This window comes from Eublepharis macularius, chromosome 3 (assembly GCF_028583425.1).
Source record: "Eublepharis macularius isolate TG4126 chromosome 3, MPM_Emac_v1.0, whole genome shotgun sequence".
Classification (NCBI taxonomy): Eukaryota; Metazoa; Chordata; class Lepidosauria; order Squamata; family Eublepharidae; genus Eublepharis; species Eublepharis macularius.
In genome coordinates, this window is record NC_072792.1 from 162,217,336 (window position 1) to 162,240,689 (window position 23,354).

A 23,354-nucleotide genomic window follows, 5' to 3' on the forward strand; every position below is an offset into this window, starting at 1 on the left:
GCCTCTTTGTCATGTCTAGCTGATGTGTAAACTCCAGCAGAAGTTCCCAGACTCCTTCCTGCGTGGTTTGGGAGAGAGGAAATAATTGAGTATTTAGAGCTGTACTTTTCTCAAGTATCTATTCCTATCAAGGAAGCGTGTACTGCTTAGATGCTTTCTTGCCTCTGAGTAATTCTATGGACATATATATGGAAATGATTGGATTTCTGAATAAAAACCATTTAACTAAGAGCTTGTTGCAACGGTACAGAGACCTGTTTACCATATCCTGTCATCCATAGCCTGACACCCGGGCTGGAGTCACACCTTACCTGGAATGGGAGAGATGTCTCCCTCCTCCTTCCCTCCTTTTGCTCGGGAAACCTGTTAAAGGGAAAGAAAACAGGCCAGTGATTCTTAAACATGAGCTCAGTAGGTGGCCTTGGGTAAGCCACTCCACTCAGCCTCAGCTTCCCAGGTTTATTGTGGGGATAATAATCACACTAACTTTTTCACTGCTCTGGGTGAGGCACTATTCTGTCTAGAAGAGTGATATATAAGAATTGTTGTTGTTAATTTTATTATAATGTCATCCATGGATATTTCCCCAAATTTCTAGAAATACACAGGACCTTGATACCGATATTCCCAGAAATCCCAGCTACTGCTTCAGATACCCAAATATACCTCCAAAATCCCAATAAGGTATTTTTTAGGTATATGTTTGGATTAGGTATATCCAAGTGCATATCCTTTACAGCAGGGGGCAGCACTTGCCTATGGGCTCCCCAGAGGTACTGGGATGGCAGTACTGCCGAGGACCACCGAATGATGCCATCACTTGCATCCAAGGCAGAATCTGCTAGCCACTGCAGAGCTGAATGCCTGCATGGTGCTGTAGCCACAGTCCCCACATCGATGTAACTCCTTCCTGGCACTCCATCATGCAAGCCACCTGCTGCACCTGATATACTTGATGCACCATGCCACAAGACTCTAGGGGAGTGGTTGTTGTTGTTGCAACAGGGCAACACAGCTACTCTTCTAGAACGTCTCATGTGACCCTCAGAATATATTACACTCTAGCAACATTCCTCTTTTTTCTAGCAACATTCCTCATTCCTCTAGCAACATTTCCTCTCTTCTTGTCTTTAAGTTTCCTCTCCCCACATTTCCAGCAATTTCCCAACCCTAATTCTAGCATCTCATTGAGACCCACGTATTTACTCTCTTTCCCCAATAGACAATCTTTCACCTTAATTTTCCATTTCTTTTTGACTTAGTTTTTTTAATACTCTGCTCTACTCCCCAATGAGGATCAAATATAGCATATAACATCATTATTCCCCTCCTCCATTTATTCTCATAACAACAACCCTATAAGGTAGGTTAGGCTGTGCAAGCGAGACTGTCCCAAGTTCACTCAGCAAGCTTCCTTGGCAGAGTGAGTATTTGAATCTCCTGGACTCTCTAACCACTACATCATGCTTTCTTTAAATGAGTCTTGTCACAACCCCCTGAGTCTTCAGAGAGGGTCTGTAGCTTTGAAGCCCTCTGATCCCTTGATCTCACTTTCACCAGTATTTCATTTTCTCTCTCTGAGAACTGCTAACTCCAAGCGCAACTAATTTCCAGAGATTTCTCTTCCTGCAGCTTAACTAGGTCCAAAAGCCTGATCCAAAGCCAAGAAATGGACTAGGCAAGGACAGTTTCTTGACAACTCTCATTTATACCTGTTGGCAAGGTGTGTTTCGTACTAGTAATTATTTGTATCCTGAATAGAGGCTCACGGCAAGGAGCTGAGTCTGACTTTGACCCCAACTGACACATATACACGTAGGAAGATTGGTTTGTTGCAGCGGCTGTTGGTTCTACCAACTGATAAAGTGTTATCTGTTTTATCTAACTCGGAATATATGCTATCTTGTACTGGACCAAATACTCATGCAACAATAGCCCTTTATAAGCACCCATAGGATCAAGTTGCCCTTCATGCAGAAAGGGTTCAATTTTCAGCAGAATATAAATTCCTCCCTCCTGTGACCTTTAGTTTTAAGAGCCTTGATATGGAAACTGGGTAGAAATTTCTCTGTCTGCTGCAGAAAAAGATTTTGTGGAACAAAGGAGCTGTAAAAGCTGCTTATACGTTTGATGAAGTACCTCCAATTTCGAGCAATAAATCCAATGTTCACATTTTGTTATGCTTTAAAATGTTATATGGTACCTTATACTGAATGGCTCACAATACATCTGAAGAAAAAATGAAGGAGTAAAACACAGATTAAAAAAATACGTTCAACTTTAAAATCAAGTTAAAAATCAAGATGCCCAGACGAAAGAACAACCAGAGACCAATCAAGAACAAATTATTCTATTTAAGCCCAGCAGAACAAAGCAGACTCACAGTAGGGAGGTTGCCTTCTGCTAGGCATGCTCGTCCCCTGGTTGAAGCAGGGAGTCCCCTGACCCCAGGTCCTCTTGCCTGCTATTATTTTAAGAGGCAATGGGAGAAAACTTCTTAAAAACCTAGTGGTGTTATGTGCACCATTATGTCATACCCAGTGAAAACCTGAAAGTGATGGAGGGTAGCTCTAGGATGCAATGAAAACTCTAGGTAATTACTAGAGTATACGTCACTTCTGAGTTTTCACCGGAAATTGTGTAATGGTGCACACTAGAGATGGGCAACTGAAATACGAACCAAAATTAAGCACGAACCAGGCTGGTTCGTGGTTCGCGAACCACAGTTTGTCAGATCCTATTTCTGACAAACTGCCATGAACTTTAGGCTGGTTTGTTTGGTTCGTTTTTTGGTTCGTGACTGCAGACAGCCTGGTGCCAATCAATCAGTTTCCTAGGCAACAAGGGATGGACTTCCTGCAGACCTTCTGCTAACCCAGAAGTGACCTTCTTCTGACCCGGAAGTGATGATTTTCTGACCTGGATGTGACATTTTCACGAACCAAATGAACTGGATCGCGAACCAGGGGCAGGTTCATGAAAGTTTGTGGTTCATGGTTCATGAAATTTGATGAACCATGAACCGCATGGTTCAGCTTTTTTTGGTTCGTGCCCATCTCTAGTGCATACATTGTCACATCCTCTCATGGCCCCACCCCCAAACTTCCTTCCAGTTGCCTGGCAACTCTACCTTCTGCACAGACTCTGATAAGCTATTCCACAAAAGCAGAGCAGCTAGCAAAAAGGAACACGGTCCTGCTGTCGGGAACAACCTAAAGTTTTCTAGTGCCCTAGACATATTATAACTGGCACCCCCATTCAATGGAAAGAAAAGAAACTTCCCTTCAAGCCTTCAGAGAAGGCCTTTTTTTATCATTTTGGCCTCCTTCGAAATCTAACACTCTAGGAAATTGTCTAGATGTGCCCAGCGGTTCAGACAGACCTGCTTGCTGTGAATGTGTGTTGCAGGCAGATGAAGGGTACAGCCAGCAGGCTCTGATAAGCAGAACTAAGCTGTTGTGTGGGGTTATGTAGGTGGAGGCAATGCTTAAGGTATGTGGCTCCCAGGCCATGTAGAGTTTAATGGTAAGAACTAGCTTCTTAAATTGAGGCCAAAAGCAAATTCAGAACTAGTGGCTCTGTATAAGCTAACCAATGCCACCCGGAACACATAAATACAACTGGATTTTTGTGCCAGCGAAAGACTCTGGTTTGTCTTCAAGGACAGCCCCATGAACTACACAGTACAATAATCTGCCCCTGAAGTTACTGAAGCATGGATCAATCTTGAAGGAAAGATAGATTGCAAATTAGATGTTAAAAAAAAGAGAATTCCTAGCAGCAAAACCAACCGTCTTTCCTGATTGGCGAGGCTGGATCTGGAACACTCCCCATCCATACCCAGTTCAAAGCCAGAAGAGCTTTTCTCCATCAGCGTCAGCTTCATTTTTCCTGGATTTGATTTTTGGTTGGTTGCCCTTGTGCACTTAATGACAGCGCAGCTGCATTTGGTTGCTTAGTTAAAGAGATGGGCACCAGCAGCACATTGACAACACTCAGTCCCTAACCCCTGGATGGTTTAATGCAAGTGTTAAACAAGCATAAGACTGAGCCTTAAAGAACTCTACAGATTAGGTCCGCCCCCCAAATTATTTCATCTCCCTGGTGGAAACTCAATGGGTCTAACTGGACAAAAAAAGAGACCAAAATGATCAGAAGAATACAATATTTGATACCCCTGCCATATACATGAAAGGGTTCAAAAAGATGAAATGTCCAATCATATAAAAAGCTTTATAAGGATTTCACGAATTTAACACCAATACCATCTCCTTCCTTATAACCAAGCGTGAAGCTAAGATTAAGGAGGAAAGAAAGATGTAATTTACAAAAATGCCTGAAGTTGCTCTGCCACCACACGGGTAAAAATCTTGCCAAAATATCAAATATTGGAGACCAGTCGATAACTAGCCAGATCATTTCAACCATGGCCTGATCAATGCTTCCTTGAGAGACTACAGGAAATTGCAAAATATTATGTGCATGCAAATGCATGGAGACCCAGTTCCAATGATCTCCCCCTTTTCATTTTGAGATCATGCAAATAGACGTGAGGATTCAGTCCTCCACATAATGTCCAGATCACATACTGGGAGATGGGAACTGCTGTTGAGTGTCTACCAGAGAAAAAGGACCTTCTGGTCAGGTAAGCATGAGATGTGGTGTTCAAGAAGACCATTGTTTCCTGAGTCTTCCTCTTTGAATTATTGATCAGGGAATGTACTTCATTCATCTGTTATCAATTCTGTTGTCTGAAACAAAGGAAATGTCAAATTAATAATCCACTAGAGGACAAATGGTGTGACCTAAAAGGTATTTCAGTCCTATTTCTGGATAGATTTAGCAAAAATATTTCATTGTCAAAAAGAACAAGAAAAACAAGAAATTCACTTCAGAGAGTCAATCAGATTGCTAAATTAGGGTTTTTCTCCTAATTCTCTCAGTTCCTTCAAAAGAATCTAAGTACTTCACTTGAAGTGCTATATATGTTGAGAATCTAAAACATTTAAGAACTTAAATACAATTAACCAACTAAGAGATCATTTTGGCATAAACACAGATACCACTCACCATACACATGTATGTATGCGCCAGTCATGCCAATGCATGGCAATCTCAGTAAGGGACTTTCCAGGTAAGTAAGAAGCAGAGGTGGTTTTGCCATTGCCTTCCTCTGCAGAGCCATCTTTGGTGGTCCCCCACCCAAGTATTGACACTCCTTTGCTTCTGAGTTCTGGCAAGATTGGACTATATAACATGCCACCTTCCCTCCAGCCACTAATCATAGCTAGTTTTATATGAAAGTATCAGGGAGGGCGTTCCATCCACACTCTCCCAACATTCATCCTTCCTTGATCTCCTCAATGACCTCAGATCAAAAGGGGAGGATTGCTACAATCTGAATCTTCATCCGTCACTGACCCCCAAGGTCTTTGCTGCCTGGACTGGGGGACTGGGTACCTCCTCAAGAGCCACAAATGCACTGGTGGGGTCTCCACCTTCTTGCGAGAACTCTCATTTTTCCATCGGTTACTGCCACAATGATGCCTCCTCACTTTCCTCAGAAGTTGCCTCCATTGTGGTGGCTGCCTGAGCTGCTCCCCTACCCAGAGCAGCCACCATTTGGGACTGGGTAAGTCCCTGTCCCTTGACATAGAGTTTCAAATCAACATTTGAAGTTGGCAGCCATCTGTTGTTTCAAAGCTAACTATGGTTCTGCCAGTGCTTATCATTGCAGTATAAAAATCATTACAGAGATTATGGCAAGTGGAATGTGCAACTTGCAGCTCAATCTTAAGGACGAAGCTAAATGTGTGAGCCAGTGTTGCACTCCTGGTTTCCTAACCATAGTTATGAGAGCAGATGTCATTTTGTCTATAGCAGGACTGAGTTTGATGCCTCTGTTAACTTGGGTCATTTCCACACACTGTTAAAGAGATGGCTCACTCACTGAACACTGGTGGTTTTTTTTCACTCACTCCATACATCTCCAATTTCAAAGCGGAAGCAGGAGGTTTGGCTTCCGTTTCTTCAGCGTCTTTTCTGAGAATGGAATCTCCCACACTTACCTGTGCTGGCTAAAAGACACTGAAAAAGTGAAAGCCAAACTGCCTGCTTCCGCTTTGAAATCAGAGACATATGGAGTGAGTGGAAAAAAAAACAATGCCAGAGTTCAGTGAGTGAGCCGTCTCTTTAACAGTGTGTGGAAACGGCCCTGATGTCCCAGACCTAAAATTAGTGATCAATGTATACGTTGCAACAGACTTGCACCACTGATACTATCTACATTTAGCCTAGTAAGAATGTCCTCCCAGGATAAATCAAATAGAACATTTATTTATTGTTTTAGATATTTATACCTCACTTTTCTCTCCAATGGGGACTCAAAGCAGTTTAAAGCACCGTTCTCCCCTCTTCCATTTTATCCTCACAAAAAACACAGTCCTGTGGGGTGAGTTAGGCCAAGAGGGATGGATTGGCCCAAGATCACCCAGCAACTTTCCATTGCAGAGTGTCACATTCAAATCTGGTTCTCCCAGATCCTAGTTTGACACACTAACCCCTACCCCATAGCGGTGCAGTTGCCTTGTGCTTGAAGAAAGTGACTCTGTTTGTTTGATTCATCTCACACTATTGGCTTTGCAGATTTCATTCTGCAGTTCACCAGCTCCCTGCTTGTGGTCTGGATTACTTGTTTGTTTAAATATGTATACCCCACTTTTTCTTCCCAAAGGCACCCAAAGCATCTTACAACAAAGCAAACATAAAATATAAGTAAACCAACAACCACACAAAGTAAACCAACAAACACAAAAATGTGTTTGCGTTCACTTTTAGGTGGGTAGCTGTGTCGGTCTGTGGTAGAACAGCAGGATTGGAGTCCAGTGGCATCTTAGAGACCAACAAGATTTTCAGGATGTAAGCCTCAGAGAGTCAGAGCTCCCTTTTTAAGGTATCTGAATAAGGGAGCTCTGACTCTTGAAAGCTTACAACTTGAAAATCTTGTTGGTCTCTAAGGTGTCATGGGACTCAAATCCTGCTGTTCTACTGCAGACCAATATGGCTGGCTGCATAAAACTAGAGGTGGGCACGATCCGCATTATGATTGAAAAAAACCCACGATAATGGCGATTGCACGATCGGGACCTGGCGGATTGTGCTCAGGCACGGCCAACGATCCAGCGGTCGGGAGGGGGGCTGGATCGGGGCTTGATCGGGGCGATCGTGCTCAGATTGGGCTGAGAAGGAAACATAGTCCAACTAGCAGGAATTTCTCAACTTCTTCCCCTGCCAGCAACTAGAAATGAGTCGATAGGTAGTGTTACATATTATCACAGGACTAAACAAGATGATCTGGTCAGACTTCCCAGTTCTGTGACTCTCTGATTCCAGTCTATTGTTCTGCAATATTTGGAAACTCAACAAAACTCAACAAAACAACATTCATTAGGTAGTCAATGGAATTCTCACGAATGTGCACTAGCTGTGATTTGCATGCACTGTGCTCAGTTTCAAGTGTCGCCTTATTCAAAGCATAGTCAGATGTTGGAGGAAGATCAGAAGACACACTACACAAACAATTAGTCGCCTGGAATGATGGATGAATGAGGTGTGGAATTATTAAATGTGCTACAGAGTCACAGCTTGGCTCTGAAATGACTAAAGGGGGCTTGACAACAATGTATAAGCACTTGACAGATCTAAACTCAAAGGAGAGGGACAAAGGCCAATGGAAGAGAAACGATTGGTTGATATTAACAGAAGAACAACTAATATGGACAATGAGAAGGAAAGCATCCCTGGTGAAGAACAAGCTTCCCTGGGAAGCAATGAAAGATGTATTGTTGTGATATCATAGCCACCATTTTATTTGCTTCCATATGCTTTTAAGCACAAATGATATTCATAACATATGCTTCCAGAGCTGACACCCCCAGGGGATACTGTAGTCAATCGGCATGTACAATGGAGAAGGGGCAAATAGGGTGTGTTTGCAATGTCTCCCCCCCGCCCCCCCACACACACAGAGGATGGATCAGGAAGAATTCGCAGAGGGAAGTCAGCTCAAGAAGGCAGCCAAAGAGGAAGAGCCTCTCTGAACTTGCCTACTTTAACTCTTGATTCATTTCCTGTAGCAGATACGTATGCAACTTTTGGCTGCCTTTAAGTGGCTATCTATGGCTTGGTGTGTGTGTCTGTCTGTGTGCATGTGTGCATTTGTTTGTGAGAGAGAGGGAGAGAGGAGAGTGTTCAATGCCATCTTTTCCTATCTGTCACCTGTGATACTGAACTTTCCTTTTCATTTTGCACCACCAAATCTGGAATATTACCAACAACAGAGGAGAATAACTTCCCAGTTGTCATCTCTCCAGGCCAGGTCATATGGTCTTATTTTGCACCTACACATTAAGTAAAAATCCAACCAAAAACAGCATTTTGTTTAATATATTGTAGAAACCATCTACTCTATCTTCACTTACATTTTCGTTGTGATATTTTTATTAATCTTTTCCTCAGGAGCCATTCCTTTGATATTGTGTGTTATTTAACCAAGCCTTGTGTCAGAACATAGAGGCTGAAAGTGGCATTTACATCTGTAATTGTGGTGTTGACAGAACTTCTTGTTGCTCTGAATTTGTTGTGGTATGGATTATTTCCTTTGTTATTATCCCTGTATATGTCTTCCTTAAGTTAGTAAACATTTTCATACCAGAAGGCCACAAATTGTCTAAGCAGTTCTCTTTGAAGATGATCTGACAGTGTTAATTCCCCAATAGTAAAGTTTCAATGCCAGGAGAGCTATAAGATTTTTCTCTCCCTTGTAAATGTCTTTCTTCCCGATATTCAGGGATAGCCCAGCCACTGGGTCCGAGTATACACAGGAAAGATCCTCATATGAACTTCACCCAGTGTTCATGTTTTCATTTGAATTTTGGAGGTGCTCAGAGGGATGCCTCTAGAGTCCTGGGGACAAACTTGGGTAGCCATTCTGGTAGTGTCATGTGCCAAATTCAAAATGAGATCTGCAAAAGTGCTATGTTGGCCTCATTGGATCACTTCAAAAGCGAGATCCTCAGGTGCTGTTTTATACAAGTGGTCCCTGCGGTAAGGAATCTGAGAGATGTACATTCCTTTAGAATAAGGCCACAGTTGATCAAGTGAAAGCCATGTCATCCAGTATCTGCCAAAGAACAAGTTCATTATGCTTAGACTTGAATTCAAGATTTACAGACAGCCCCTTTGCACATACTCTACACATTGTTCCGTGCCTCATCCCCTGCAGGCCCGTTACATGGGACAATATGACAATCAACCAGCCCTGCACAATTTGTGACCTATCAAGCTGAATGCAGCCTACCCCCCATGTATTGAGGCATGCTAGGTGCTCGGTAGTGCTCCCTTCCCACATTTTCTGAAGGCCTAGGAGGCAGCAAAATTGGCTTATCACAAAATGTTATAAAAAGTTTGTGTTTGTTGAAGGACAGAGGCCTCCTGACTCCCTTGAGATGGTCATTGCATAAGGTGTGAGCAACAGCAGAAAGAGTTGCCAATTCTGGATTCGGAAATTGCTGGAGATTTGGAGGTGGTGGACAGTGAAGATGCTCAGTGGCGATGTGATGCCACAGAGTCCACCCTTCAAACTTCCATTTCCTCCAGGGGAACAGATCTCTGTAATCTGGGGATCAGCTGTAATTGCAGAAGACCTCCTGGTCCTTTCTGGAGTTTGGCAGCTCTTGAAAGACACAGGCCAAGGGTGTGCAGCAGTAGAACAAATGGCACCAGCTTGGAGCCAGAGACTAATGTTTCCAGGGGCGTAAGAACTCCTGTCCATGGAGCACGATTTCTGCCCCTCACCCATCCCATGGCAGCCCTGATTCCCCTCTAAATCCTGTTCCAGGGCATCCCATTTCTTAGAAACAAGATGTGAGGGGGAGCATTTCAGGCTGTTGCAGGAGAATGGAGGCAGGAAAATAATACTCTGCAAGTCATTACACCCACAGAAAACATTAGTGTGGAATGGGCCCACGAAGGAACAACAAACTACAGCTATTCTGAAGAGGGCAGTTGGTGCATAGGGTTATATTGGTCCTTCAGACAGCTCATGTAGGTTAAACCCAGTACTTTGGATTTAATTACAAAACGAATAGGTAACAAAGAAGACCTTTCAAGGCACAGGTAATAAATGCAAACATGCATATCATGCACAGAGAGAACAAAAAGATGGGCAAAAAAGAGACCTCAAATGTGAACCAATTTAGAACTTTTGAGAAAAAGCAAGGTTTTCCAAGCATTTCAAAACTAGTGACTCAATTAGGGTTTAAGCTATGGGGAGTTTACGCATCAATATCTACCTCCCAGTGCTATTGTGTGTGTGTTTGTGTGTCTGCTGTGAAGTTACTTCCAATTCAATGACAACCCAATGAATTAACCTCCTCCAAAATGTCCTATCATTGACAGCCTTGCTCAGGTCTTGCAAAGTGAAGGCTTTGGCTTCCTCAGGTCTTGCAAAGTGAGGGCTTTGGCTTCCTTTATTGAGTCAATCCACCTCATGCTGGATCTTCCTCTTTTCCTAATGTCTTCAGTTTTTCCTATGATTATTGTCTTTTTCAGTGAGACTTCAGTGACCAAAGTACAATAAGTAAGTGCATGTTAAATGCTTAGTTAAGAAGGCACTCTCTCAACCCTTGATCGGTCAGTTGATGATACATGATTTGGCTTAATGGAACTTACCCTGAAACCACTATTGGGACGAATAAGTATTTTTGTACTTTCTACCCCATGAGTTTATTAAGAAACTATTAAGAAATCCAGGAGAACCATTTTTAAGTGCTCATCGTGACAACCACGAACAACAACAACAAAATTCGATGGGGACTTTTTACCTCTAGATGCATAGAGAATGTGATTTGGGATGGAAATATACTCCAAATGCAATTTATGCAAGCTTTTTCAGAGGATAAACTGAAGGTTAAACGAGCATAAACACAACAGAAGGCCAATTTTTAAAAAGTAACCAGGCGCCAGTTTTCTTTCATTCGTCTTCCCCTCTCATTGTAGTCCTTGCATTTCCCTGAGGTAGCTTGAACTTTAAAAACCATCCCATTAAACATTACTTCTCAATCTAATTGAAGACACGAAACATCTGTTGGAAGGAGCATCCACTGCTTACCGACCTGCTTAAACTACCATCGATCTCCACAAAGGAGTGATATTCTCTTTCACACGCTTGAAGCTTGCGGCCCAGGAAAAAAAGGAGCCATCTGTTAATATTGGTTCCAATAGTTGTGCAACAAACTTTTTTGCACGTAAGTATATACCATGGCCATTCATAGGTACTCCTGGGAGAAATCACTCCTCTTTCCATGCAGATTACAGCAGTTTATTAGTATTAGCAAGCAGGAAGCAGCAAGGACTTGCAGGGGGCATCTCATTTCCCCCTCCGCCACTATTTGCTCTTTCCCTTCCCTGAAACCTCCTGTGGCGTCTTCCTTTTCCTTCCATCTGCTCTCCTTCCCACCCAGCAGCCAACATACCTTTAACTGTCCCCATATCTTCAGCTTTCTCTCCTTCCCTCCCCTGGGAAGCCTGCCCCCAGGAAAAATATGACATACTTGTGCAGTACAGGTTGCTGGGCTAGACTTGATATCCCCCTGCCTTCACCTCCTGCCCCCTGGCCCTGCTCACCTGGCTGGTGGGTGGAGAGGCGTGGGCGGCAGAAGCGTGTGAACGCTCCCCCATCCCATTGAACTGGCTTCAGTGCGCCCGACGTTTCCTCCATTGTGCTGGAAAATGATGGCGTTTTCCAGCATGAAGGAAGAATGCGGGGCGAGCTAAAGCCAAAAATGTGCCTAGGGTCCCCAGGTCACTATAGCTGCATGGCAGGAGCAGCGGGGACCTGGAACTTACCTTGAGTAGACTTCTCCCACTTGTGCTCCCAGAGAAGACCAATGACAGCACTTCTGGGAAGTGACATCATCAAGCCAGCCATGGGCATGCGCCCGCACTTTGTGTAGGGGCAATTCTGGCCCATCTGGGCCCAAAATTGGCCACTGCAAAGCGCAGAAGCCAGTGCCAGTGCGATGACGTCGCTTCAGGAACCCAGAGGCCAGACCTAGCCAGCCCTGGGACAGAAGGGCTGAGACCAGCTCACCCAAGCTCTGTATGGGGCAAGTTGCAGGAGCCAGTAGTGGGCAATCTCAGGGGTTTGCCCCAAGGTGAAAACCCCCCTGGCGATCGCCCGCCACCAGCAGGCAACCCAGGAAGGCATGCACTGGGTGCACTGGGAATCCTGAGGAATCCACCTGCTTCTTTAATTTTTCCTAAATTTTCTCCTTGAAGATTATTGTTTCGCTTAATAATAATAACAATAACAACAATAATAAAACTGCTCTTATATACCACTCTTTGTGCCAACTGTTCCCAGCTCTTTAATAGGCTCTTCTTATTTGCTTTAATTTCACTGCTGGAAAGACTCATTTCCTAATAAAATCCCATTTGCCCTTGACCCTAATAGATTTGCTTCTCCGGATCCCCTCCTTTTGCTTTTATTTTCTCAGCTAATATGGGAATTCTCATTATGTTTGCCATTGACTTTACAGCCGTGTTCAGATACTGTAATTGGCAGAGAAGAAATCGGAGAGGGAAGATGTTTGTTTTGTTTCTTTTTGCAAGCAGCAAAAGGAGTCATTGGTCGTTTCCGCCATCCTTAGAGGTACGGTTCACCCTTGGAACTGTGGCAGCTTTTCTCCAAGCACCCACATGTTATTGTTTGCCAAACGTATGCATATTGTTTTGTTATTGCATTTTCTGCAACTTTACTGGGATTGCACTTGCTCTCGTGTTTTCTTTTGTTGAGAGTTTATGGTGTGGGTTTTTTGCATTTTCTAGCATATGAATGGTTAAAGTGCTTCTGAAGAAACTTCCTACTCCTCTCAGTCTCTGCCCAGTTCTCCCCCAGGCTCTTTTCCTTCCTCCTTCACATATCCATTCAGTTGTGGTAGCCTGCTTGCAACAGGAGCTGCAGGCAGTCACGCAGGTGCAAAGTAAAATAAATAAATAAAAGGGGGTGGGTGCTTTTAGGCTATGATGACGAAATGTCCAACCTCCCTTCTGAAACCACTTTTGGTTTGGACTGTTTGGAGGTTATCCTGTGACCTCACAATGAAAGTTAAGAGCTTGTGGGGACTACATGTGGAAGATGAGTTTTCGGAGCGACTCAGCAAAACTCAGACCTAAAGAGGCGAAAAGGCAGGAACAGCAGGCTGTGCAGAAATGGCCATTGTTCAGCAGCGGAGTATGTGTTTGCCATGCAGAAGGTCCTAAATCCAGTCCCTGGAATCTCCAGTTAAAAAGATCCGGTAATAGGCAATATGAAAGACCTGTATCTGAGACCCTAGGAAGCCACTGCCAGACTTTGATGGACCACTGGTCTGACACAGTATAGGACAGCATCTTGTGTTCACCTGACTCTATGGCAGGGTCCCCAACCTTGTTGAACCATTGAGCATTTTTGAAATTTTGAGAACAGATATTAGGCTCCATACAAAATGATGCCAAGAGTGGCTGGGTCCAGTCACAAAATTTTGTGAGGTTCCACAATGGGACCTCCAAATAGGAATCTTTCCAAATAGGTACTATCTGAAGACACAGAGGGAGTGTCAAACGGAATCTTCTGCAACACCTCCAACTTCACTCCATACAGTGAAGTAGAGAGAAGTCAGGAGTTGCTTTTGGCTTTAGAAGGGCAAGTGGGCACCAGGAAACACATCAGTGGGTGCCATAGTGCCCAGGCTATGGGCTGGTCTTCGCAAACAAGAAATGAGGGGGTAATACTATTCTTGGACAATTGCGGATTATGTGTGGTTGTACTGCAGAGCCCACACACTTTGCATTGTACATAGCGGCAAATGTATCATTTTGAAAGTGTTGCCTTGTTTAACTGCATACTCAGTCTTCCCTGCCCTCCTTTTCTCTTCTCTTCAGATGCAGTGTGATTTCAATAAAAATGTATTATTTCAAAACTGTGTCTGTTATTTAATTTTGTTTACACAAATTTGCATGATACAAAGGCTTTGCTGCTGCACAGCTTATGATATTATACAGTATGAAGAACAAATTACATTTTGCAAAATATGCTGGCATACCTAAATTCTTCTGAAAGACATTTGATACCTTACTCAAATTGGAATAACATTTAACCCCTTTGACAGCTAATTATGCACCTACCAAAATCCATCTTAGGCATCTGATTGGACCATGGGCCTGTAGTCCTCCTAGGAGTTACTTTAGCCCAGGAGTTCCCAACATGGTGCCTATAGGCACAATTGTGCCCACTGACACCTTTCCTGGTGCCTGCCAGGTCTTTCTAGAAAGTGGGTGTGGCCCGGTGGTTTTTTTTGTGTGTGCCAACTATGGCTTCTGATTGGCCGTTGGAGATTTGATTGGCTGTGCAAATTTTTTTTTAAATTGCTTTGGTACAAGCTGCTTCAACAGCACAAGGATTTTCACTGTGTGGCTGAAGGTATACTGTAGCAGCCATTTTGTGGCTGGCTCCATCTCCTGCAGCAGCCATTTTGTGGCAGCCATTTTATTGCTGCACCCACCACACTGTGTGAAAGTTCAAAATGAACCCTCAGGTTCAAAAAGGTTGGAGATGCCTGCTTTAGCCTGTCTGCTCCACCAGGCCTTGCTACAGCTACTTTCCTGATTCTCACCTCTGCCCTGAGGCTGCCAGAGCTCTGAGACAACACACTGACTCAGTCTCATGCAACTCATGTATAGTTTTGGTAACCAATACAGGTAAACTTGCACTGCAATCCTAAACAGAGTTAGTTCAATGAGTTGGCTTCCGAATAGGATAACTGTTGGTGACTGCGTTGCACTGCCGCTGTTGTTCACTTTTTGGTATGCAAGACTGTAAGTTCTTTTGGACTTGATCAGCATTAGATTTAGTCCAGACAAAATAAAGTACTTCTTCAGACGATGTATAATTAATTGATGGAATTTGCTGCCACAGTTTACGGTAATGGCCTGTAGCTTTGATGGCTTTACAAGAAGATGAGACAAATTCGTGGAGAACAAGTCTGTCAACTGCTATTATTCAGGATGGCTAAAGGGAACTCCATGTTCAGAGGCAGCATAGCTAGAAATAACAAAAGGCTGAGACTGGAGGGAAGGGTGAGGAAGGGCTATTGCCTTCAGTCTCTTCTTGGGGCTTTCTGGAAGTATCTGGCAGGCCTCAGCAGCAATACAGGAACTAGATACACAATTGGTTTGACCAAGTAGACCTCTTTTTTATATTCTTTAGAACTTTTGGAAGTGACTCTCAGACTTTTCCCATCTTGGTGACAGCCGTTCTCAAGACCTCCCCACTGCACTCTCCAACCTGTGTCTACTTGTCTGTAATGGAATTAAACTGGGGAAAGTAAGGCAGCAGCAACGTCATTCACTATACCTGCATAAGAGAATAGGGACTGCATCTTCACTCACACTCTGTGTGAGTGAAGATGCCTTCCAGTTTATTGCTGCCATATTAAACACATATTTCTCAATAGCAGAAGTCTATTCTGGGACTTATTCCCAGTTACACTCTACTCCAGAATTGCAGGGCTGTATTAACCCATGGCCAGGCTAGGGGTGCATTCCCCTGCCTGGGGTGGGGGATCCCCTGCTCCCACCCTTCCCCTGCCCCCACTTAGCTGGCTGGCAGGGGTGCACACTTCCTGGGTGGAGGTGTGGCACATTCTCACACCAACAGTGGCCTGATTTGGGCTGAATTATGCATGCAACAGGCCCAATTCAGGCTGAATCATGCCCAGAAGTGGGCCAATTTGTCCCCCCTGGTGAGCACGGGTGTGATCCCAAGCCACCCTTTGACCCGTGCAATGACAACACTTCCCGGAAGTGATGTCATCACACATGCCAGGGAGCACGTGCATAGATGCTGCAAGGTAGGTGCCAGGCTCCTGATCTTCTACTGGGGGATTTGGGGACCTGGCAACCCTAGGCTGGGTCCCGAGGCTTTCAGGTATTTTGAGCCCCCTTCAGCACTTCAATCTTTCCCTCCACTACAGCTGGCAGCCTGACCCTGGTATGGTAGGTACTAGACCACTGTACATAGCCTTATATTCATTTTGAGGGGCTTTGAAGAATTCTATTCATATATACTTATGAGAGTATATATCTTGCTACATATATTGCTACGATGCAGAGTGTAAAGAACCTTTAACCATTGGAACTTTAGGGCGCAGGTAACAGGGCCTCAGCAAAAAAAAAAGAAGAAGAAGACAGGCCCCTAGTCACTGTGGGGCCCCTAGGCTTCAGCCTAGTTGGTCTTATGAATAACACAGCCCTGCAGAACTGTTTCCTTGTGAAACAGAAGTAAACAACTGTTGGGTTTTCCTACAGGAAAATTTAATACTGAACCACTGCTGTGAACATCTAGCATTAGCTGTTAATAAACTACTGGTAAATTCCCAGTGCAAATGTACCCAGAATTGTCCAAGGAGCTATTCTGAAGGCTTAGATGACATCTCTGTCACAGGGCTGGCTTTTTGCCATTGTTTTGTTACAAGGAAAGCAAAATCCCTAACAGATTTCAAGAACAAGATGGGTATCTGTGTTAGTCTGTCTGTAGCAGTGGAAAAGAGCAAGAGTTCAGTAGCACCTATAAGACTAACAAAATTAGTGGTAGGGTATGAGCTTTTGTGAGCCACAGCTCACTTCTTCAGCTACCAAGATGTAATCAAGACGTAATCCTGATCCAGCTATATCCAGTATTTAATCTAATGGCATGGGGAAATTTTCATGAAATCCAGGTAGAGATGTTGTGAATTTCACTGAGAACACATTCAATACTCGAACATGCTCTGTTTGAAGGCAGCCATCAGATGTGAGCCAGACACTCAGTTTGTGCCAAGCAGCTCCAAATGCCTGTCAAATTAGTTTGCATCAGGTTTTCCCAAAACTGCACATTAGTGATCCATTAGCCTCACTAAAAACTACTTTGCCAAACAACAAAGGGTAGGATTTTATTGAAACACAACATTTATCAATAACTGATTAATGTGATTTGTGAGTGATTCAAATTGTTTTCCATTGAGTTTTCCCAAAACTGTGTATGCTATTTCAAAGATGCTTCCAATTCAAACTAAGGTGCAGTCATTAACAACGTTAACAACATTCGATCTATATACCGCCTTTCGGGACAACTTAATACCCACTCAGAGTGGTTTACAAAGTGTTATTATTATCCTCACAACAATCACCCTGTGAGGTGGGTGGGGCTGCATCACTAAGGACTAGTTGGAGGAACACCAAAGAGTAGGGCTGTACTGAAACAGAGCATGTATTGACGATTGATTTAGATGCTTTGTGAGAGGTTTAATTGTCTATTTACATACTTGCCTGCTGAGCAGACCAGTTATGCAGCAACGATGGGGAGGCTGTGTGAGAACATGCATGCATGAAAAGCCAGTTGTGCCATACTGCATGGTTAATAAGGAATACAGTGGGACAACCTGTTGAACACCCACAAGCAGATCAACAAACTATTAAACTGATTGTAGCAACATCATATCTCTGTTCACGACTGGTGAACAGGGCACAAGCTGAACTGGTGGGTGTTTGTGTACTATGAATCCCAGGAGCTAAAAAGCCCCATCCAGCAGGTGTAAGGAGCAAGCTTAGGCAGGTCTACTCGGAATCCGAATTTATTCAAAGATGCATATTCCTAGGAAAGGATTTCAGCTTTGCTTCCCAAGGATAGCCCCAATTGTCTGCCCAGGCAGGATTCAGTTCCTCTCTGTTCCGCTCAGAACTAACAACTAGCACTATCGCAACCAGCATCTTAATTGAATTAGTACATCCACAGCTCTGGCTATTGTATGGCTCTGTCCAGAGCTGGTTTTGGAAAGGGTCTCTAACTAACAGGTGAATTGTGAATTGAATGCTGTCATTTTGAGGCTCCTCTTAGCGAAAGTAAGTATTTTTCTGTGCTGCTTGTGACCTTATGACAGAGCACAAATGCGCCACTTCTTATTCCACTGCAATATATACTACTATCCATCTCCTACCCCCGTTTCCTTTGCCCAGACACAGAAGCCACTGTCCTTTCTATCATTTGTGAACCGGTCCATGTCGAATGCTCTTGCCGTGTTCTGTTTAGCGCATCATTTCAGGGCATTGATTGCTCGGTGCTCTCATTAAGTTACGGCTGGCACTGCTAATTACCAGGATTAATAATACTATCCTTGAAACTGTAACTTTAAGGTATCTGAAAGACAAGCATAAACCTCAAGGCTACGCATGACAAAAAGCAAGGCAGATTGAACAGGCCTGACTCTTTCGGCAGGGATTCAGCTCTATCATTAAACAGGATGTTACAGGGCATCTTCCACAGCTGCCAAAGGGTATAGATGACCCTGAACTTTCCACACAGTTCCTTTCTTGAGCACTTTATTTTGGCTTACGTATCATCATTTGTACTAAATTAAGGGAGAGAACATGTGGAATACTGTTTCGGGTGTGAAGGATACTTAGCAGGTCGCTACAAGGCTGGGAGCCAGATTCCATCCTAACAGAGCTGCTTGGGAAGGGGCAAGTTAGAATCCAGAGAACCTTGGCAGTGGCTGAAGGCTTAGATAAGGGGTATGGTTGCAAACCTTCAAGTAGGACCTGGAATTCTCCTGAAGTTGTTACTGATCTTCAGCTTACAGGGATCAATGGCAGCTTCAGAGGGCAAACTTCATGATATGCCAGAGATTCTAGGTGAAATCCCTCTCCAAATTCTCCTATGATATGTTATATCTGCAGAGTGGGCCAGTAAAAGATCTTGCTTCCCCCTTTTTGATATGCGTTTTTTGTCAGCATGATTTTGTTTACTTTATTTATGTGATCAAGCATGCAGGTTTCAGCCAGCTACTGGAATGACATGAATGAAAACTACGTTTTAGAGTACAGGTGCATTGATGAAGGACTTCCCGGCTGCAGGGCTGTCAAGTCTCAACATACATATTATACCCTATTGATGCTTGAATTTTGTCCTGATATATTGTGTGTGTAAAGTGCCCTCAAGTCACAAGGGGCTGTCAAGGCAAGTGAGAAGCAGAGGAGGTTTGCCTCTGCAGGGTCTTCCTTGGCGGTCTCCCATCCAAGTACCGACCCTGCTTAGCTTCTGTGATCTGACAAGATTGGGTTGTACCATGCCACCTTCCTTCCCCCTAATGTTTAAAGCGGCAAAAAACACCTCTGAGCCATGGACTTGGGCCATCACACTAGAGTGTCAATGGGGGTGCTATATCCTTTGTTATACTGAAATCTATATACACTCTCAGGAACTGCTATTAGACCTGACTGGGGTGTGTTGGGGGAAGACAGGTAAAATTATGGCATTCAGGGAAACACTGGTTAAACTTTCCCTGTTATTGGGAGAAAGGAGAGAGAATTAAAACCTTCTTGCTCCAATGCCATGGGGCCACTCAAAATCCAACCTCTACTCCTCAGCCTGCTTCCAATTACAAAATATAGTGTGACCCATAACTTCCTTCTCAGCGTGGTGACAGAATACAGAATTTAGAAATATTTCACAGTAGTAATGTTAAAGTATTGGTACTTTGTGTACTTGTCCTAAGATCCCATGACCTTCGTATTTTTTTCTAGCACAAGGCTTCAGCTGGTAACCAGCAGAAGAGGGAAGGGGAAAGATGGGGGGGAGGGAGAATTACATGCTACATAACTTCCAATTAATGCCTGGAAGTGATGTCACCATGCCAGTGTGATGTCTCTAGAATTCACCAAAACTCTATGGTAAAACAATAGATGTTGAGCTAAACCCTAGAGTGTCTCATCAACAAAATGCTATCACTTCCACATATTTCCTGGAACATCTGTATGATGTCACTTTTCCAATTATTTTTTGCCCTGCTACCCTCCAAATAGTGGCCGCCAGAGACATGGGAGGCAAAGACATCTCCTGGTATCCCTAAGGCTTAGAGACTGCTGCACAAGATGTTTTGGTTGGTCATCACATTAAAGTTGTTTAAGCCATTCCTGATACTGATGGTCTCTCTGGGTCCCAGGAATACTACATTCAGGGGGTACATCCATTTACTGTTGGATAGTCCACTGTTTATGTATTATGGAAATTGGTTGTTGGGGGTTTTCCGGGCTGTCTTGCCGTGGTCTTGGCATTGTAGTTCCTGACGTTTCGCCAGCAGCTGTGGCTGGCATCTTCAGAGGTGTAGCACCAAAAGACAGAGATCTCTCAGTGTCACAGTGTGGAAAAGATGTAGGTCATCTACATCTTTTCCACACTGTGACACTGAGAGATCTCTGTCTTTTGGTGCTACACCTCTGAAGATGCCAGCCACAGCTGCTGGCGAAACGTCAGGAACTACAATGCCAAGACCACGGCAAGACAGCCCGGAAAACCCCCAACAACCATCGTTCTCCGGCCGTGAAAGCCTTCGACAATATTATGGAAATTGTTTGCAACTGGATTTTCTTCTATGTACATGGAAATCCAGTTGTAAATGATTGCTAGAGTCCAACAACCATGAACTATCCAGTGTTGTATGTGTCAGAATGTCAGTTCTCAAGCCAAAGCTACGCCATGTTCTCCTGTTATAATCTGTAGTTATTTAGTTCTCTCCCTCCAGGCCCAGGTGCTGCCCAGGCCGCCTATATCCATGGGAATGAAGAATTCTTATCAGCCTGGCCGACCTTGATGTCCTTGCCTTCCCAGGCCTTCTAGACAGGACTAAGGGGGGAGGCTGGGAAGGGGTGTTTGAAGTGTTGTTACTTTCATTTTATGTGTCATTCTCAACAAAGCTTTGGTTCAGCCAAGGGCCTCAAGTCCTTGGATCATGGACCCCTGTATCCTGAGCATAATCTTCCAATAAACCTTTTGAAAACCTTGTGCTTCTTGCAGATGGGGGGAGACGAACTCTAGATAACTGGGATTCCATAGTCTGACAGTATGAATGCAGCCAAAGTCTCCAGTCAAAGATGTAAACTCTCAAGCAATGTCAGGCTCTCAGACCTAAGGCTAGCATTCAAAAGTTGAATAAATGACAACTTCCTTATCTTCCTTAAGTATCTCAATATATTAAGAATAGTAATAAAACTGGATTTTTGAAAAACTCATGTAATCCATAATCTATTTAGAAATCCACCTAGGAAATCTTGAGTGAGCAGGGCTGGACAGATCAGAAGAGTGTCATTTGGTATACAATCAGATTGGGAAAGGGATCCAGTTGTGACAAATATTTCAGATTTCCTGTTCTAAAAGGCAGCTATCATTCTTTAAATGAAAATGACACAGGTTTTTTTTAAAAAAATAGTATTTTTTATTAAAACAATTATGTATAGCAAATCAGTTTATCAGGGATCATGGTGCACCCATTGTTCCCACCCCGGTTAGGAACCTGGTTCATTTAATTAATCTTTGTGGAGTTTAGGGGGATGTCCTCACCCTCTTCCTCATGGAGTGTTCCATGTCTTCGTGAGAACTTCCAAGGCCTCCATTAGGAAAGTTCCTCTTCCTCTCTCCAGGCTACATCCTGTCTCTCTGCAGACACTGAGAGCCAAGCTACAAGAGATGAATTACACAAGGAGGAGCACATGAAGAGAGTTGCAGTGTTAGCCAGGAAGCTGAGTTTTAAAAGAGATCGGAAGGCTCTGTCAATTTCCCCTCTCTACAAATCCAGGGAGATGGCTGCTCAGAGGGTTTGTTAATTTCCTCTTTGCTTCCCCAAGGCTCTGTCAGTTTCACCTCCCCTTCTAAGAGGGGACAGGAAATAAACAAACCCTCTGAGCAGCCTCTCCCTGGCTCTGTAAAAATCTCTTTTAAAACTCAGCTTCCTGTGACTCCCTTCATGTGCTCCTCCTTGTGCAATTTGTCTCTTGTAGCTTAGCTCTGAGAGTCATCCGCCTCAGACTCAGCCTTGAACTGTGAGAGTTCAGACAGCCTTTCACAAGTTCAGAAAGGCACTGCCTATACCCCTCCTCACCTCACAAGACTTCTGCATCTCATGAGACTCAAACTTCCTTTGAGATTGACCCAGTGCCCCAGGAAGCATTTGGCTGTCTCCTAGACGTTGTGTCAGTCACTGACTGGTTGTCTATCCCAGGGTCCTTGGGGCTGCTGTGGTACAATATTGTTCTCTGCTACTGGCTATTGTGAATTGCCTTGCCCCACAGGGTGTCTCACAACTCAGCTGGTCAGTTTGGACAACTCCAGGGCCCAGGGAGGTAAACAGAACCCACTCTAGAAATCTTATCTTTTTTTATTGGTATCAAAATAAAAATAAAAAATCTGTTCTGATCTGAAACTGCACCAAACATTTGCTTTCCCCCTTTTTCATCTTTCTGCCAATGTGAAAGGAGAGATTTTCATTATGCTGATTCTGTACCCGCTGCAATGTTCCCTAGCTATGCAGCAATGTTGTGGCCACTCAGAATACTACATATTGCTTTGCCTTTGATTGTCTGGATAAATGGGCCAGGGCTCCTTTTCTTTTCTCATCAGATTTACTACATTTGGAACACGCTGACTGAAACTTCTTGACATTCCACAGCCTCATAAACTAACAGACAAGAATTTGGTTCAGCCCTACCAATAATAATAATAAAAAGTTCTAGAATTCATTTAAAAGAAAAAGCCGGTGTATGTCACAGGCATAAAATAGATCTGGGTGAAGCAAATATAAAAATGGAACAAGTTAATAATCATAATTATATTTGTAATTATGGAATTTAGATATGTAAAGCAGCTCAGGAGTTAGCAGCTGCAAAATTCATTACCGTGCCACGTTACACATCTCATTTTATAGGAGCTGTTCTTGAGTGTCTGCAAGATTAGCAATTGGAAAGTTCAAGAGCTTTACAAATGCAGGTCACTTCCTCATTTGTGGAAGATATTAAAAACTGTCCACCAATTTTGAAAAAGGTTGGCAACCAACTTTTAATTAGTAGTTATTCTTGGTGATTATAACGTCAGTGAGCGTATTAATACTAATAGGAGGGTTGTGGTATTAATGGGTTGATGGGCTCTAAATCCGTAATCCAATAGCTGCTGTTGTCACTGCTTTATTGAGGGTATTTTTTTAAGATTAAGAAACAATTGGGCTGCATACAGATATACAATATAAAGAGATCCACAGTACTGGACATACACATGAGTTCCCTTTTGAAGCTACTTCAAAACCAAGAGCCAGTTTGGTATAGTGGTTAAGAGCATGGGACTCTAATCTGGAGAGCCAGGTTTGATTCTCCACTCCCCCACTTGAAGCCAGCTGGGTGACCTTGGGCTAGTCATGGCTCTCTGGAGCTCTCTCAGCCCCAATAATGACATA